Source organism: Zingiber officinale, chromosome 8A (genome assembly GCF_018446385.1).
Source record: "Zingiber officinale cultivar Zhangliang chromosome 8A, Zo_v1.1, whole genome shotgun sequence".
In the NCBI taxonomy this organism is placed as follows: domain Eukaryota; kingdom Viridiplantae; phylum Streptophyta; class Magnoliopsida; order Zingiberales; family Zingiberaceae; genus Zingiber; species Zingiber officinale.
Window position 1 is genome coordinate 91,457,847 of NC_056000.1, and position 21,071 is coordinate 91,478,917.

Here is a 21,071-nt window from a genome sequence, read left to right on the forward strand (position 1 = left end):
TCCATGAAATATGAAATGTAGAAAGCTAAAAATTCACATGCTATATGTTGTTAGTGACCTAAATTGATGCTAAGGGAAGTTTCGGCCATGACCACTTGTATGATGACATTTATAAATTTATACATGATGTTAGAGTAAGTTCACATGCTTGTATGCTTGCTTGAAAACCTAAATGAGTACTTGTAAGTTTCGGCCATGACATAATTTTAAGGGCTTAAAGGATTTAGGAACTAACTCAATTGTGCTTACCATATTCCTTGAAACAAATGCTATAAATATGGTTAAGGTTTCCATGCTTTATGTCATTTAGAACCTTGTTTCACACTTGTTAAGGTTCAGCCAAATGAGGTTTAAGGACTTGGAGAACTTAGAGTCCAAGTAAATCTTGTTTATAATACTTCCTATGAGAATGATATGTGGATGAATTAGGTTTTACATGCTTGGATGTTGTTTAAAACCTAAATTGGTACCTAAGAGGGTTTCGGCCAAGATAAGAACCCAAGGGATTAGGAAGCTTAGTACCCAAATTAATCATGTTACATTGTTCCTTATGATTGGATGAACACATGATACACTTTTATGCTTAGACATGTATGCTTGTGAACTATACAAGATGAGAAATTCTACGATATGTTATGAGTTCAAAATATGCATGTTTTATGTTATGATATGTGGGAAAATTTTACATGCTTTGATGATATGATATGAGCTTAAAATATGCATGCTTTCATGATATGCTATGTGGTTAAATTATGCATGCTTGATGATATGCTTTATGCTTAAGATATGCATGTTTTTTATGATCTATGCCTAAGTGATGCATATTGATATGATATGATGTATGCCTAAGTGATGCATACTTTTATGGTATGATGTATGCCTAAGTGATGCATGCTTATGTTATGATATGTGGTTAAATTATGCATGCTTTGATGCTATGTTTAGTGCTTAAAATATGCATGCTTTCATGATATGCTATGTGGTTAAATTATGCATGCTTGATGATATGCTTTATGCTTAAGATATGCATGTTTTTATGATCTATGCCTAAGTGATTCATATTGTTATGATATGATGTATGCCTAAGTGATGCATACTTTTATGGTATGATGTATGCCTAAGTGATGCATACCTTTATGACATGATGTATGCCTAACTGATGCATACCTTTATGATATGATGTATGCCTAAGTGATGCATACTTTTATGACATGATGTATGCCTAAGTGATGCATACTTTTATGATAGGATGTGTGCCTAAGTGATGCATGCTTTTATGATGTATGATATGTATAAGTATGACATGTACTTTACTTTATATGGCTTGTACCAAGGGTGGGCTCCATATGCGCCCCGGGGTCGATGGAATAAGACTCGGGCCTCGTTAGGGATGGGCTCCTAAGTGCCCCTAGGTCGATGGAGTAAGACTCAGGCCTAGTATGTTGCCTTGTAGGGTTCAAGACTTGCTACCTTGGACCTACATAGGTTGCGCGCAATATGTAAGTGGTACATAGCCGGGATCCCCTTTAAGTTGAGATTATGTTCAAGTATATATGTAAGAAGAAATGGTTTTAATGATCATGAGACATACACATGTTTTTCGGATACATGTTTTTTCAAAATCATATTGCATATAACTTATGATGATTTATGATATGCCATGGTTAGATATGATTATGTTATGTTCCATGATATGTCCATGTGTATGATATGCCATGACTCCTTATGACGATATGCCATGATTAGATACGATCATGTTATGCTTCATGCTACGCTTTACGCTATGATATGCCATGACTAGTTATGATTTCTTCATGTTGCATGATATGCTTAAAAGAGTATGTTACATTATGTCATGACTAGTTGAAATGATGCCATGTTGAGACATTCTTTGATTATACTATGATTTTCGGTTTTAGTGAGTAGGAAAGGAACTTACTGAGCCATGAGTGCTCACAGCTTACTGTCCTTGTACCACAGATAAAGGAAAAAGCTGGATGAGCTAGAGGAGCAGCAGGAGAGGCAAGGAGATGTGTGTGGCAGTGGCTAGGCAACCAAATAAGAACCTGCTTTAAAAACTTTTAAAGAACTACGCTTTGGTATCATGAATTGTAGTACCGTATGTGTGACTTGATGTTATGTTTCTACTAATTTTGATATCATGTTATTGAGGCCATGATAGTGTAGTTCGGATTTGATGAAAAGGAAAACAAAAGAAAAGTTTTTATTAAACTAAGAAAATTATTTTAAGTCTTCCGCTGTTTTAAAAAGAAAAAATTTGTACATAGAGTATCGTAGCCCCGTCCCTTAGGGTTAGCAGGGAGGGCGGGCGTTACAATTAGGCCACTTAATGCCAACTCACAAATGAGGTGGCAAATAGTCAAATCAAACTTGACTTTTCCTCTTCCTCTCAAGTCAAGTCAAACTTGACATTATAACTTCCATGGTTGATCAAATCCAACCATTTGATTCAAGCCAATTTAATATAATGAATCTAATTCATTTAATTAAATTGATTCAATGAGTCATAATCTAAATTAGACTCATTGAACACATGAATCAAATTGAGTCCAACTCAATTAGTTCAATTAGGATTACTCATATTCCAATTTGATTCATCACATGAATCTAATCCTCTTGGTTCATCATATGAACCTAATCTCCATCTAATTGTCCTTTGTGTGTGACCCTATAGGTTCTTATAATGTTGGCAATGCTCCTAAACCAATTTAGAAGCATAAGTAATGAGCGGTATCTAGCAACACATCATTACTACCCAAGTTAAAAGAATGTTGAGATCCAATATCACCTTGTAACTACTAATTATGACTCCTCACAATATATGACATTGTCCTTCTATCCTAGACATCTAGATTGATCAATCTGAGGCATAGACCGTGTCATCCTCTAATCAATCTAAATCTTGAACTCCAAGTAGACTCACTCAATCAAATGAGCTCAATATCTCATATTGACTCATTTGGGCATGGTCATGCACTTCGTGGTCTCACTCTATCAAGAATATCGATGTCGCTCCCATCATATAGGAGGGATATATCCAATCTATATCACTCACATCCCTCTGCATAATTCGTTACATACCCAGTAATCACCTTTATAGTCCACCCAATTACGGGTGACGTTTGACAAAACCAAAGTACATAACTCCTTATGTAGGGAACCATGGTGACTTCAGGTCTAAGGACTAATAGTCATACTAATAGCCACATGAGAAAGTATATGACACTCATATAACGATCCATGATACTTTCTCATGGCGGGTCATTCAGTATACATTCTCCAATGCATACCCATGTGTCAACTTGATATCTCCATATCCATGACTTGTGAGATCAAGTCATCGAGTTGACCTACATGCTAGTCTCGTCGCATTAACATTGTCCCTGAATGTTAGTACTCGACTAGGAATGATTAAGAGTAGTGTTCCCTATATCATCTCACTATCGATTCAACCAATCGATTGATATAGGTAAGAACCTTCTACTCAAGGACGTTATTATACTTAGTTTATTTGGCACCAATATAAGTAAGCATAATAACCAAAAACCAAATGCCTTTATATATAAGAATATGATACAATGAGTCCATAAACAATCATCAAATGATTGGCTCTAGGGCTCTAACTAACAGCCTCCTATGCTGGTTTATGAAGAAAAGGAGAAAATTTAGATCCACCCCAACCGGTCGAAGGCAACCACCTTCGTAGCTGCCGATCTGGAGAATGAGAAGAAGGCGAAGTTGTCTCCTTGCCTTAGGCAAAACTATGACGTGTTCACTTGGTTGACCCACGAGCTTCCCGGAATCACTCCGAGTGTCGCCCATCACGAGCTCAATATCCGACCAGACACCCGGCCCGTGAAGCAGCAGAAAAGGGACTTCAGCACAAATCAGAACCTAATCATCCGAGTGGAAATAGAGAAATTACTGAAGGTCAGCCACTTCCGGGAGGTCCAATTCCCAAGTTGGCTCGTTAATGTCGTGCTGGTCTCCAAGATGGCTAACAAATGGTGGGTGTGCATCCACTTCTATGATTTGCATAAGGTGTGCCCGAAAGATTTCTATCTGCTGCCCCGGATAGACTGGATGGTAGACTCTACAGCGGGGTGCGAGCTGATCTACCTGCTCGACGCATATCAAGGCTACCACCAAGTGTCGCTCGCTAAAAAAGATCAAGAAAAAGTTTGCTTTATCACGACCGATGAAACATTCTACTACAACGTCATGTCATTCGAATTGAAGAACGCTGGTGCCACCTGCCAGAGGCTCATGAACAAGGTATTTCGGAAGTAGATCGGTCGTAACTTAGAGATATACGTTGACGACATATTAATAAAGTCAGTCCGAGCTGCTGATCTGTGCGTAGACATTAAGGAGATTTGTCGAACTTTAAGGGCTTATGGAATAAAGCTGCACCCAAGTGCCTGTTTGGCGCAAAAGGTGGTCAATTCTTGTGATATATCGTCACTGAATGGTGGATCAAGGCGAGTCCAAGCAAGATCAAGGCCTTGCAAGATATGCCACCACTGCACAGCTTGAAGGAGGTTCAACGGCTAACCGGACAGATCACCGCGTTGTTCAAAGTCATATCTAAGTCATCCAACCGAAGCCTGCCATTCTTCAAGGTGCTGCATCGAGCTACTAAATTTCAATGGGATGCGGAGTGCGACCAGGCGTTGGAAGAGCTCAAGGAGTATCTTAACTCCTTGCCTATGTTAACTAATCTGAACGCCAAGGAGCCACTTTGGATCTATTTGTCGTTCACCGAATATGCGGTCGGCTCGACATTAGTCAAGTAGAACGGCTATGAACTGCAACCTATGTATTTTTTAAGCCATATATTGAAAGATGTTGAATCTCGCTACACTGGTCTAGAAAAATTAGCATACGCTTTGGTGCTCGCCACTCGGAGACTCCGCCCGTACTTCCTCACTCATCCGATCATCGTAATGACCAACAGTACCCTGGGTAGCATGATTGGGGATAATAAGACTTGTTCGATCGATTCACCTTGGTCGGAGATTAGTTGTATAAGAGATCCTTCTCCAGACCCTTGCTCAAGTGCGTTGGACTGGAGAACGCAAAGTACATCCTGCAGGAAGTGCACCAAGGCTCCTATGGAAGCCATCCGGGCAATCATTCGTTGGCTCAAAGAATTCTCCTATTGGATATTTTTGGCCAACTCTCAACGAGGATGTCGCTTGAACAGTAACCACATGCCTGACAATTCCTTCTCGTCGCGATGGACTACTTCTTAAAGTGGGTGGAGGTCGAGCCATTAGCAAGGATAAGTGAGCAAATGGTCATCAAATTCATTTAGCAAAACATCTTGTATCGGTTCGGTATCCCCCACTGACTCGTCTCGGATAACAGGAGGCAATTCACGGGTCAGAGGCTCAAGGAGTAGTGCGAAAGTTATAGCATCCAATTGTTAGAGTGTATACGAAAAGTCTAGCCTTTTGTAAACATTTTATTTTGAAATAAAGAATCACATTGGTTAAATGTCTACATTTATATGCTAAGTGTAGTTGTTCAATTAATTTATATTGTAGATAACATGGTGTGTGGTGTCACACACAGAAGATCATGTTATCAATTCCTTATAAATTATAAATAGTAGCTCACGACTAAGATGAAAATGAACAAACCATTGGAATAGTCGTAGTGTAATTTGGTATTAGTTTATCTTAACTATAAAATTACACTAATACACTCTGAGTGTATTGAGCAGGACCATTTAAGGTAAATTCTTTTTATACTGACTGAATAAAAGAATAAGACCTTTGTTATTATGGAAGTGTATGCTCTTAATCCTGATATAATAACAAACACATATATCTAGTATTTATTTCTTTGACTTATCAATGGGTGAGATTTAATTCGATAAATCAAGAGGCCCGATAAGTTGAGAAATGATATTATTTATAGTGTGTGTTGTTGATTATAGAAGGAAACTGTGTCCAAGTAATTTAGGTTGATGATGTCCCTAAGAGGAGCTCATAAGGATTGTCATGTAAATCCTGCAGGTGGACTTAGTCCGACATGATAATGAAGTTGAGTGGTACTACTCTTGGAGCTAGATATTAATTAAGTGAGTTGTCAGTAACTCATTTAATTAATGGACATTTTATATCTTAAACACAGGGAGACTAACACACTCATAATAAGAAGGAGCCCAAAATGTAATTTGGGATTGGTGCGGTAGTTTAATAATAATTCTTTAGTGGTATGAATTATTATTGATGAAATTAAGTTGGGTGTTCGGGGCGAACACGAGAAGCTTAATTTCATCGGGAGACCAATACCAATTCCTCCTCTCGGTCCCTATCGTAGCCTCTTATATATAGAGAATTATATCCACCAAATACCCACTTCTTACCCACCCTTAGGTGGCCAGCCAAGCAAGCTTGGAACCCAAGCTTGGGCTAGCCAAGCCAAAGGCTTTGAGCCAAGAAGGGTGGCCGACCATAGCATGGAGTCCAAGCATGGTGTTGCCGGCCAATTAAAATAAAAAGAATTTTATTTTTAAAATCTTCTTTTATGTGGATACCATGGTTTAAAAGAGAGTTTAAAATTTAAATCTTTCCTTTTATAGCTTTGTACAAAAGATTAAGTGAAAGATTTGATATCTTTCCTTATTTGTAGTTAAAAGGAAGATTTTAATTTTTGATAAAACTTTCCTTTTTTAACCATCTTAATGATTTAAAAGAGTGTTTTAAAATTAAATCTTTCCTATTATAGTTTCTACAAAAGATTAAGAAAAGATTTGATATCTTTCCTTATTTATAGATTGAGATGAAGATTTTAATTTTAAAGATAACTTTCCTTTTTGGAAATCATCCACATGTTTTAATAGAGAGATTTTAATTTATAAAATTTCCTTTTATAACCAACCATGAAGGGAAAATTAATAAAGAAATTTTTATTTTAAAAATTTTCGGAAACAAATAAGGAAGTTTTAATTTTTTGTTTAAAACTTGCCTATTTGGAGCATGTGATGTGGTCGGCCATAACATGGGTTAAAAGGAATTTTTAATTAAATTTTCCTTATTAACCTATGGCAAGGAATATAAGGATATTTTAATTATAATTAAATTTCCTTATTTGCCAAGACCAAGTAATATAAAAGAGAGGGTAGAGGTGCCTCACCTCACAACACATATTCTATTATTCCTCTCTCTTTTCTTCCTTGGTATGGCCAGCCCTATTCTCTTCTCCTTTCTTCTTCTTGTGGCCGAACCTCAACATCTCTTGGAGCTCTTGTGGTGGCCGGATTTTGCTTGGAGAAGAAGAGAAAGGAGGCTTTGCTCTTGCATCCCTTGGGGCTTGAAGGTTGGTGGCCGAAACATAGAAGAAGGAAGTTGTCTTGGTGGTTCTCATCTCAGTAGATCGTTGCCCACACAACGTTCGAGATAAGAAGAGGAATATAATAGAAGATCAAGAGGTTGTTGCGTACAAAGAAAGGTATAACTAGTAATTATTTTCCACATCATACTAGTTTTCTTTGTATGATTTTTGAAATACCAAACACAAGAGGCATATGATTCTAGGTTTCGAATTTGTGATTCGAGTTTGTGTTTTTTTTATTTTTCGAATTTGTGATTCGATTGTTCCTTTTGGTTAAACCTAGGATTATATAAGGAAATTAAATATTAAATTTCTTTAAAAAGCTTTATCTAGGCAGTGGTGGATGATCCCATACCCAAGAAGGCCTAGTGCCTCGCCATGCAGTCCTGGAAGCCAATTTTAGAAATTAATATTTAATTAAATTTGTAACATGGGTTGATTTGGATCAATAATGTTAAGCATCGTTTGCGATCCAAGTCTAAACCACTAAGAACAAATAAGTTAAATTTGGAATCAATAATGTTAAGTTCCCTTTGTGATTCCTAATTTAATTTCTAAAGAACACAATAGGTTGTTAGTAAAGGTTCAGGACTTGTACAAAATTTTATACAGAGAAATCGATATGATATTTCGCATAGCAACCACTAATTGGTATCAGAGCTAGGGTTTGCCTCTGTGTGTTTGGTTTTCAGTTTAATTATGCACATGTCATACATAATTTAGGCAGGATAATAGTAGCATGTGCTAACTCTATAGTTGCAGGCTCCAACTATTATGGCTTATAGATATTGTGTGTGATTAGACCCTTAGACATGTCAAGGGCATTTTTGTGTGTGTATGATTATATTTATTAAATACAGCAAGAGCTATATTAATTTTTGGATTTTACATTTTTATTTAGATCTAGATTACATGTACATTCCTTTATGGAATATAGGATCAAAATATGTAAAATTCTATTTTTGTCGTGGATCGTATCCTTGCGAGGCGTGGTACTATTTGTGGACCAGAGGCGCAGTGGAAAAGGAAGCAAGATAGATGTGGCGACTAGACCCAATTACGATGGCTAAAGATGGCAGCAGCTAGGGTTGGAAGCACATGGAGGACAGTGATGGAAAAGGTCATAATAGTTGGAAAATTAATTTCCATATTTATTGCTTTTATTTATTGTGATGTGTGTGATGTATGCTTGCATAGTTAAAATTCCTCACCTTAAATAATTAAGTGGGAGAGAGATTAGTAAATAAATTCCACGGTCTCCATTACTGATTTGTAAATGATGCGATAAACTTGCGTGTAGGCTCTGAGTGCCTCCCTCCCCATTGGATGAGTTTGTTTGCAGATCACTAGATCAAACTTCCTTTATGGATGGTTATAGGAAATTATTTAGGAGCATGTGATCTTCTCCATATGAAGAGGCACAATCCTATTTAATGGACTAAGTATCAAGTAATGGTATACACTTAGGCACAATTAATAGTATCCTCCCCATCGGAGTCATTGCTATTATTTGTGCGATCGAAGGAAAAACCAACTATTAATTTTATTTGTCATAAATCTAGGTTGACAAGAATAAAATTAATGGGTAAATCTCCTCTTACAAATGTTTGATTTTGTATACGTCCACACTATCATGGCATGCAAAATTCACGGTGTTTTGAGGTGTTGGTAAATTTAAATAGTATTGTTTGAGGAATCAATATTATTTTAAATTTAAAGTCTTGACCAAAGTTTGTTTTGTGACTCTTAGGATGACTTTCAACCCACTGGCCATTATACTGAAAGAGAACAAACTTACTGGTCCCAATTACATAGATTGGAAAAGAAACCTAGGCATTGTCCTAACTGCTAAAGGCTATAAGTTTGTACTGTTGGAGGTCTACCCTAATGTGCCTAATAGTGATTCTAGTGAAGAGGAGATTGAGGCTCATAAGAAATAGGTAAAGGCAGATGAGATGGCGCGGTGTTACATTTTAGCTTCAATGTCAAATGTGCTGCAACATCAACATCAGGATTTACCAACTGCTTATGGCATGATGAACAATCTCAAAGAACTCTTCGGACAGCAGAATCGGGCTGCTAGGCAAGAGGCAATTAGAAAGTTAATGACAACCACCATGTCAGAGGGGGCCCTCGTAAGGGACCATATCCTCAAGATGATGGCTTATCTGAACAAAATACAGATCCTTCGAGCTGAAATCGATGGGGAAACCTAGGTCGATATTATTCTCCAAACGCTACCCAGAAGTTTTGAGCAGTTTCGCCTGAACTATAACATGAACAAAAGGGAGTATACGTTGGCGGAACTTCTGACAGAACTACAGGCAACAGAATGTATATTTCATCATAGTTCTCAAATTCACTTTACTGAAAATGTTTATACTTCTAAGTCGAAAGGCAAGAAGAAGAAGAAACAGGCTGGCTCAGCAAAGAAGAGATATCTAGGTACTAGACCTAAAGCTGGAGTGAAGAAGCCAAAGGGCAAGTGCTTCATCTGCAAGCAGACTGGACATTGGAAGGCAGACTGCCCTCGTAGGAATCAGTACAATAAAGGTATATCTTATTCTCTAGTAGTTGAAACATGTTTAGCGGTGTTATCTACCAGCACCTGGTGTGTAGATACAGGAGCCACTGATCATGTCTGCAATATATTGCAGGGGTTTCAGGAAACCTGTCGACTATATGAAGGAGAGATAACTGTTTACATGGGCAATACTACAAATGTGGCGGTTGTTGCAGTGGAAGATGTCTACTTATCATTTGATAGGAATAGAAGTTTGGTTTTGAGAAATTATCTTTATGTACAAACTTTTAGAAAGAATTTAATTTTAGTTTCTAAATTGTTTGTGGATGGATATTCTGTTTCTTTTGATGACAAAGTAGTTATCAAGAAGAATAGGGTTATTATCTGTTCTGGTACATTAGTAGGCAATTTGTATACTTTAAATCCAATTTCTCCCACAAAGCAACAAATGGAAATTAATAACACATCTTCTAATTCTAATAAGAGAAAGGAACCTTCGAAAATAAACCAAACATATCTTTGGCATCTAAGGCTTGGTCATATTAACTTGAGTAGGATTCAAAGGCTCATAGCCGATGGACTCTTGGGTTCATTAGTGTTGGAAAACTTTCCAACTTGTGAATCTTGCTTGGAAAGTAAAATGACCAAGAGACCTTTTTAGGTCAAGGGGTATAGAGCCAAAGATGCATTAGAACTGGTTCATTCTGATTTATGTGGTCCTATGTCTATCCAGGCAAGAGGTGGTTATGAATATTTTGTCTCTTTTATAGACGATTATTCGAGATACGGATACATTTACTTGATACTTCGCAAATCTGAATGCTTTGATAAGTTCAAAGAGTACAAGGCTGATGTGGAGAAATGTCATGGTAAAAGTATCAAGACACTACGGTCTGATCGTGGTGGCGAATACTGTTGGTCGCTACTCGGAAAACCTAATGGCTCCACTGTACAAAAATTTTGTATGTGATCTGAACCTTTCCTAGCTACCATGTGTTCTTTTAAGTTAAACTTGTATCTCCTACGGAACTTAACACGTTTGATTCCAAGTTTAACTTATATGTTCTTTTAGATTTAGATTTGGATCTCCTGCAGAACTTAACACGTTTGATCCAAATCACCTAGGTTATAAATTCAATTAAATATTAGTTTCCAAAATTGGCTTCCAGTACTGCATGGCGAGGCACTTGGCCTTCTTGGATATGGGAGCAACCACCACCGACTAGACAAAGCCTTTTAAGGAAAGTTAATATTTAATTTCCTTATATAACTCTAGGTTAACCAAAAGGAACAATCAAATCACAAGGAAAAAGAAAAAGAACACAACATCGAAATTAAATTCGAAAAACAAGAATCGAATGCCTCTTGTATTTGGTATTTATACAAAGAAAAATTAACTAGTATGATGCGGAAATTAAATACTAGTTATACCTCTTCATTGTATGCTAAAAACCTCGAGATCTTTTGTCGTATCCCTCGCCTCCTCTTGGATGTCGTGTGGGCGATGATCCTCCAAGACGAACACCACCCGGAAAACTTCTCCTCCTTCTCTAGAATTCGGCCACCACCACCACAAAGGAGCAAAAGAGAGCAAAGGGAAGAGAGGGAGAGGGGTCGGCCACTTGATGATCTCCAACAACACAATATCAATTGTTATGTTTTTCAAGGCCTCCCCTTCCCCCCTTTTTATATTAGTTTCCCAACGGAAAATTATGGAAAGAGTTTTATAAAAAATTAGACTCATTCCTATTTCCTTTTTTTTCTTTTTCTTTCCTTTTAATTAATCAATCCTAGATTGATTTATTAATTAAACAACTATTTGTTGATGTTTAATTATTTGACCGGCCCCTTGCTTGGGCACCAAGCAAGGTGGCCGGCCACTTATTAAAAGGGAAAGAAAGAAAAAAAAAATTTATAAAATTTTAAAAGAAGAAAACTTCTAATAAAATTTTACAAACTCTCTCTTTTTTTCTAATGTGGATATTAAAAGGAAAGTTTTAAAATTTAAAACATCTCTAATAATATTTCTTTTTTTTTAAAGAAAGTTTTATAAATTTTACAACTCTCTTTTAAAACCTTGTGGCCTAATTTAAATTAGGAAATTTTATAAATTTTTAAAATCTCTCTTTTTACAAATTGTAAATATCTGAGGAAATTTAAAAATTCAAAAACAACCTTCCTAATTTAAATATTATGGCCAGCCCCCTTGCCCAAGGCAAGGGTCGGCCACTTCTAGAGAATATGTGGCCGGCCATTGCTCGGTCACCAAGCAATGAACCGGCCCCTTCTTGGACACCAAGATAGGCTTTTCTTTGGATGGACTTGAGGCTTTATTGAGGCTACAACAGGGACCTAGAGGAGAAATTAGTTTTGGCCTTCCGATCAGCTTGAGTATCCCGTGCTCGCCCCGAACACACAACTCAAGTTCATCGATAATAACTCATTCCACTAGAGAGTTATTACCGCACTACCGCACTAATCCCAAATTACATTATGGGCTCCTTCTTATCATGAGTGTGTTAGTCTCCCTGTGTTTAAGATTACGAATGTCCACTAATTAAGTGAGTTACTGACAACTCATTTAATTAATATCTAGCTCCAAGAGTAGTATCACTCAACTTTATTGTCATGTTGGACTAGGTCCACCTGCAGGGTTTAACATGGCAATCCTTATGAGCTCCTCTTGGGGACATTCTCAACCTAGATAACTAGGATACAGATTCCTTCTATAATCAACAACACATACTATAAGTAATATCATTTCCCAACTTATCGGGCATATTGATTTATCGAGCTAAACCTCACCCTTTGATAAGTCAAAGAAATAAATATTAAATATACATGCTTGTTATAATATTAGGATTAAGAGCACACACTTCCACAATAACTAAGGTCTAGTTCTTTTACTAAGTCAGTACAAAAGAACTTACCTAAATGATCCTACTCAATACACTTAAAGTGTATTAGTGTAATTTATTAGTCAAGATAAACTAATACTTAATTACACTACGTCTATTCTGATGGTTTGTTCCTTTCCATCTTAGTCGTGAGCAACTGTTTATAATTTATAGAGAACCGACAACATGATCTTCTAAGTGTGACTCCACACTCCATGTTATCTACTATATAAATTAATTGAACAATTACATTTAACAAATAAATGTAAACATTTGACCAATGTGATTCTTTATTTCAAAATAAATGTGTGCAAAAGCTAAACTTTTAAGTATACACTCCAACAATATCCCACTTATACTAAAAGTCTAAGCTACCATATCTGTTGCCATACATCTGATTCCCATCCCCTCCACATGCCGATCAAAAGCTTTCGCTGGAAGGGCCTTAGTGAAAGGATCTGCCAGGTTATCTGCTGATGCTATCTTGGCGACAACAACTTCTCCTCGCTTGACGATGTCTCGTATCAGGTGGTACTTGCGCTCTATGTGTTTACTTGCCTTATGGGCTCATGGTTCCTTCGAGTTTGCAACTGCACCGCTATTATCACAATAAATTGTGATGATTTTGGGCAAACCAGGAATCACATCTAAGTCTATTAGAAAGTTCCTGAGTCATACTGCTTCTTTAGCCGCCTCAGAGGCTGCTACATACTCAGCTTCCATGGTTGAGTCCGAAACGTATTTCTGCTTAACACTCCTCCATGCAATGGCTCCACCTCCTAAAGTAAACACATAGCATGATGCAGACTTACTGTTGTCCCTAACTGATTGGAAATCTGAATCCGTGTAACCCACAGGGAGCAAATCGTCTGCTTGGTAAACTAGCATATAATCTCTAGTCCTTCTCAGGTACTTTAATATATGCTTTACCGCAGTCCAATGTACTTATCCAGGGTTACTCTGATATCTGCTAACCATGCCCATAGCAAAATAGATATCAGGTCTCGTACATAGTATTGCATACATTAGGCTTCCTACAGCCGAAACATAAGGAACTGCTTTCATGTCCTCTATCTCCTTTGATGTCTTTAGAGACATCTCTTTAGATAGAGCTACTCCATGCCTAAAAGGTAAGAAACCTTTCTTGGAATCCTGCATGCTAAAACGAGCAAGGATTGTATCTATATATGAAGATTGGGACAGACACAACATTCTTTTCTTACGATCTCTTATAACTTTGATCCCAAGGATGTGTGCACATTCTCCTAAGTCATTCATATCAAATTGTTTGGACAACCATACCCTTACGTCCGATAATACCTTGACATTGTTGCCAATTAACAAAATATCATCTACGTATAGTACAAGAAATACCACCACGTTTCCGTTACACTTCTTGTATACACAAGACTCATCCAGACACTGAATAAATCCATATGACTGGATTACTTCATTAAACCGGATGTTCCAAGACCTTGAAGCTTGCTTCAGTCCATAAATGGACCGATTGAGCTTGCACACTAGATGCTCTTTGCCTTTTTCAATGAACCCTTCTGGTTGCTTCGTATGGATGTTCTCTTCAAGACTTCCATTAAGGAAAGCTGTCCTGACATCCATTTGCCAAATCTCATGATCCATATGAGCAGCAATGGATAAGAGTATCCGGATAGACTTAAGCATGGCTACCGGTGAAAAGGTCTCCTCATAATCGATTCCCTCTTTCTGAGTGTACCCTTTCGCAACAAGCCTAGCTTTGAAGGTTTCTACCTTCCCGTCTGTCCCTCTTTTCCTTTTGTAGATCCACTTGCATCCAATGGCTTTTACACCATCGGGTGGTTCTACAAGCTCCCAGACCTTATTAGAGTATATAGACTCTATTTCAGAATTCATTGCCTTTTGCCAAGATGCTGCATCTATATCTTGGAGTGCTTCGTCATATGTTCGGGGATCAGGTTCATGTTTACCCGGGATCAAGTCCGAACACTCTCCCAAAAACATGAATCTATCAGGCTGCCTTACAACCCTTCCACTACGACGAGGCACTGTCTGTGGTTGTGTATCATGTGTGACACTTGTTGCAGTATCTTGTGGTACTTCATTTTGTACTGTTGGTACTGAAGTAGACGTGTCCTCTCTAAGTTCTTCTAGAACAATTTTACTACTGGGCTTGTGATCCATTATATAGTCTTCTTCTACAAACTGGGCATTGGTGCTAACAATGACCTTCTGGTCTTTAGGACTATAAAATAAACCACCTTTCGTTCCTCTGGGATACCCCACAAACACGCAAACTTCTGTACGAGACTCTAACTTATCAGCATCTGGTTTCAACACATGTGATGGACTACCCCAAATCCGAAAATGTCTTAGACTGGGCTTTCGTCCATTCCACAATTCTGTGGGAGTAGAAGAAACTGATTTAGAAGGTACTAAGTTCAGAATGTACACTGTCGTTTCCAGAGCGTATCCCCAAAACGAATTTGGTAATTCTGAATAACTCATCATCGATCTAACCATCTCCATAAGAGTCCTATTCCTTCGTTCTGCCACACCATTCTGTTGGGGTGTACCAGGTGCAGATAATTGGGATTGAATCTCAGCCTCTGATAAGTAATTCCTAAACTCTCCTAAGAGGTATTCGCCACCACGATCAGACCGTAGTGTCTTGATACTTTTACCTAGACGTTTCTCCACATCATCCTTGTACTCTTTGAACTTATCAAAGCACTCAGACTTGCGGAGCATTAGATAAATGTATCCATATCTTGAATAATCGTCTATAAAAGAGACAAAATATTCAAAACCACCTCTTGCCTGGACAGACATAGGACTACACAAATCAGAATGAACCAATTCTAACACTTCTTTGGCTCTATACCCCTTGGACTTAAAAGGCCTCTTGGTCATTTTACCTTCCAAGCAAGATTCACAAGTTGGAAAATTTTCCAACTCTAATGAACCCAAGAGTTCATCGGCTATAAGCCTCTGAATCCTACTTAAGTTAATATGACCAAGCCTTAGATGCCAAAGATATGCTTGGTTCATTTCCGAAGGTTCTTTTCTCTTATTTGAGTTAGAAGATGTGTTATTAATTTCCATATTATGCTTTGTGGGAGAAATTGGATTTAAAGTATACAAATTGCCAACTAATGCACCAGAACAAATAATCACTTTATTTCTCTTAATAACTACATCGTTACTAAAGGAAATTGAATATCCATCCAAAAACAGTTTAGAAACTGAAATTAAATTCTTTTTAAAACTGGGTACATAAAGACAATTTCTTAAAACCAAATTTTTATTCCTATTAAAAGATAAGTAGGCATCTCCCACTACAACAGCCGCCACCTTAGTAGCATTGCCCATGTAGACGGTAATCTCTCCTTCAGATAGTCGTCGGGTTTCCTGAAACCCCTGCAAGGAATTGCAGACATGATCAGTGGCTCCCGTATCTACACACTAGGTGCTGGTAGATAACACCGCTAAACATGTTTCAACAACTAGAGTATGAGATATACCTTTATTGTTCTATTTCCTATGAGAACAGTCTGCCTTCCAATGTCCAGTCTGCTTGCAAATAAAGCACTTGCCCTTCGGCTTCTTTATTCCAGCTTTTTGTCCTACACCTTGAGGTTTATTCACCTTCTTTGCTGAGCCATTTTGTTTCTTCTTCTTCTTGCCTTTCGGCTTAGAAGTAGAACCATTTTCAGCATAGTGAATTTGAGAATGTTGACAAAATAACCCATCGGCTGCCTGAAGTTCTGTCAGAAGTTCCGCCAATGAATACATCCTTTTATTCATATTATAGTTCAGGCGAAAATGCTCAAAACTTCTGGGCATCGTTTGGAGGATGATATCGACCTGGGTTTCCCCATCAATTTCCCCTCCAAGAACTTGTATTTCATTTAAGTAAGCCATCATCTTGAGAATATGATCCCTCACGGGAGTCCCCTCAGTTATGGTGGCTGTCATCAGTTTTCTCATTGCCTCTTGCCTAGCAGCCCGATTCTGATGTCCGAAGAGTTCCTTGAGATTGTTCATTATATCATAGGCTGTTGGTAAGTCCTGATGCTGATGTTGCAATACATTTGACATCGAAGCCAAGATGTAACACCGCACCATCTCATCAGCTTTTACCCATTTACTATGATATTGAATCTCCTCTGGGGTAGAATCATCGCTAGGTGTTTCTGGGCATTCCTCTGACAGTACAAACTTATAGCCCTCAGCAGTAAGAACAATGTCCAGGTTCCTTTTCCAATCTATGTAGTTAGGACCAGTAAGTCTGTTCTCTTTTAGTATGATGGCCAGTGGGTTGAAAGTCATCCTAAGAATCACAAATAACTTTTGGTCAGAACTCTAAATTTAGAATAATATTGATTCCTCAAACAATACTATTTTAAATTAACCAACACCTCAAAACACCGTGAATTTTGTATGCCACGATAGTGTGGACGTATACAAATTCAACATTTGTAAAAGGAGGGTTTTACCCATTAATTTTATTATCTTGTCAACCTAACTTTTTGACAAATAAAATTAATAGTTGGTTTACTTTGGTCACACGAATAATAGCAGTGACTCCAATGGGGAGGATACTATTAGACGTGCCTAAGTGTGTACCATTACTTGACACTAAGTCCATTAATAAGATTGTGCCCCTTCCGATGGGGAAGATCACACGCTCTTAATTAACTTCCTATAGTCATCCTAAGAATGGAAGTTTAATCTAGTGATCCGCAAACAAGCTCATCCGATATGGAGGAAGGCACTCAGAGCCAACGCGCAAGCTTGTTGCATCACTTATAAACCAGTAATGGAGACCGTGGAATTTATTTAAAAATAAATCCCTCTCCCACTTAGTTATTTAAAGTGAGGAATTTTGACTATGCTAGCCTACTAATCATGCATACTAAACATGCAATATATTAGCAAAAAGCAATGAACTCTGAAATAGAATCTATGTATTCTAATAAAGTCTGGGAGCTCGTGGAACCACCAAATGGTGTAAAAGTCATTGGATGCAAGTGGATCTACAAAAGGAAAAGAGGGACAGATGGGAAGGTGGAAACCTTCAAAGCAAGGCTTGTTGTGAAAGGGTACACTTAGAAAGAGGGAATCGATTATGAGGAAACTTTTTCGCCAGTAGCCATGCTCAAGTTTATCCGGATACTCTTATCTATTGCCGCTCATATGGATTATGTGGTTTGGCAAATGGATGTCAAGACAGCTTTCCTTAACGGAAGTCTTGAAGAGAACATCCATATGAAGTAACCAGAGGGGTTCATTGAAAAAGACAAAGAGCATCTAGTGTGCAAGCTAAATCGATCTATTTATAGACTGAAACAAGCTTCAAGGTCTTGGAACATCCGGTTTAATGAAGTAATCCAGTCATATGGATTTATTCAGTGTCCAGATGAGTCTTGTGTATACAAGAAGTGTGATGGAAACGTGGTAGTATTTCTTGTACTATACGTAGATGACATTTTGTTAGTTGGAAACAATATCAAAGTGTTATCGGAAGTAAGGGTATACTTGTCCAAACAATTCAATATGAAGGACTTAGGAGAATGCGCACATATTCTTGGGATCAAAGTGATAAGGGATCGCAAGAAAAGGATGTTGTGCTTGTCCCAAGCTTCATATATTGATACAATCCTTGCTCGTTTTAGCATGCAAGATTCCAAGAAAGGTTTTCTACCTTTTAGACATGGAGTAGCTTTATCTAAAGAGATGTCTCCGAACACATCAAAGGAGATAGAGGACATGAAGGCAGTTCCTTATGCTTCAGCTGTAGGAAGCCTATTGTATGCTATGTTGTGCACGAGATCGGATATCTATTTTGCCGTGGGCATGGTTAGCAGATATCAAAGTAACCCTGGACAAGGACATTGGACTGCTGTAAAGCATATATTAAAGTAGCTAAGAAGGACTAGAGATTATATGCTAGTTTACCAAGCAGATGATTTGCTCCCTGTAGGATACACGAATTCTGACTTCCAATTAGATAGGGACAATAGTAAGTCTACATCAGGCTATGTGTTTACTTTAGAAGGTGGAGCCATTGCATGAAGGAGTGTTAAGCAGAAATGTGTTTCTGACTCAACCATGAAAGCTTAGTATGTGGCAACCTCTGAAGCAGCCAAAGAAGTTGTGTGGCTCAGGAACTTCCTAATGGACTTAGATGTGATTCCTGGTTTGCCCAAAATCATCACAATTTATTGTGATAATACCGGTGCAGTAGCAAACTCGAAGGAACCACGAGCTCATAAGGCAAGTAAACACATAGAGCGCAAGTACCACCTGATACGAGACATCGTCAAGCGAGGAGAAGTTGTTGTCGCCAAGATTGCATCAGCAGATAACCTGGCAGATCCTTTCACTAAGACCCTTCCGGCAAAAGCTTTCAATCGGCATGTTGAAGGAATGGGAATCAGATGTATGGCAGCTTTTATGACAGCATAGTCTTTTAATATAAGTGGGAGATTGTTAGAGTGTATACTAAAAGCCTAGCCTTTTGTAAACATTTTATTTTGAAATAAAGAATCACATTGGTCAAATGTCTACATTTATATGCTAAGTGTAGTTGTTCAATTAATTTATATTGTAGATAACATGGTGTGTGGTGTCACACACAGAAGATCATGTTATCAATTCCTTATAAATTATAAACAGTAGCTCACGACTAAGATGGAAAGGAACAAACTATTGGAATAGTCGTAGTGTAATTTGGTATCAGTTTATCTTAACTATAAAATTGCACTAGTACATTCTGAGTGTATTGAGCAAGACCATTTAAGGTAAGTTCTTTTTATACTGACTGAATAAAAGAACAAGACCTTTGTTATTATGGAAGTGTATGCTCTTAATCCTGATATAATAACAAACACATATATCTAGTATTTATTTCTTTGACTTATTAATGGGTGAGATTTAGTTCGATAAATCAAGAGGCCCGATAAGTTGGGAAATGATATTATTTATAATGTGTGTTGTTGATTATAGAAGGTAACAGTGTCTTAGTAATCTAGGTTGATGATGTCCCCAAGAGGAGCTCATAAGGATTGTCATGTAAACCCTGCAGGTGGACTTAGTCTGACATGATAATGAAGTTGAGTGGTACTACTCTTGGAGCTAGATATTAATTAAGTGATTTGTCAGTAACTTATTTAATTAATGGATATTCTATATCTTAAACATAGGGAGAGTAACACACTCATAATAAGAATGAGCCCAAAATGTAATTTGGGATTGGTGCGGTAGTTCATTAATAATTCTTTAGTGGTATGAATTATTATTGATGAAATTAAGTTGGGTGTTCGGGGCGAACACGGGAAGCTTAATTTCATTCGGAGACCAAAACCAATTCCTCCTCTTGGTCCCTATCATAGCCTCTTATATATAGAGAATTATATCCACCAAATACCCACTTCTTACCCACCCTTAGGTGGCCGGATAAGCAATCTTGGAACCCAAGCTTGGGTCGGCCAAGCCAAAGGCTTTGAGCCAAGATGGGTGGTCGGCCATAGCTTGGAGTCCAAGCATGGTGTGGTCGGCCAATTAAAATAAAAATAATTTTATTTTTAAAATCTTTTCTTATGTGGATACCATGGTTTTAAAAGAGAGTTTAAAATTTAAATCTTTCCTTTTATAGCTTTCTACAAAAGATTAAGTGAAAGGTTTGATATCTTTCCTTATTTGTAGTTAAAAGGAAGATTTAATTTTTGATAAACCTTTCCTTTTTTTAACCATCTTAATGATTTAAAAGAGAGTTTTAAAATTAAATCTTTCCTATTATAGTTTCTACAAAAGATTAAGAAAAGATCTAATATCTTATCTTATTTGTAGATTGAGAGGAAGATTTTAATTTTAAAGATAACTTTCCTTTTTGGAAATCATCCACATATTTTAATAGAGAGATTTTAATTTATAAAATTTCCTTTTATAACCAACCATGAAGGGAAAATTAATAGAGAAATTTTTATTTTAAAAATTTCCAGAAACAACTAAGCAAGTTTTAATTTTGTGTTTAAAACTTGCCTATTTGGAGCATGTGATGTGGCCGGCCATAGAATGGGTTAAAAGGAATTTTTAATTAAAATATTCTTATTAACCTATGGAAAGGAATATAAGGAGATTTTAATTATAATTAAATTTTCTTATTTGTCAAGACCAAGGAATATAAAAGAGAGGGTAGACGTGCCTCACCTCACAACACATATTCTATTATTCCTCTCTCTTTTCTTCCTTGGTGTGGTTGACCCTATTCTCTTCTCCTTTCTTCT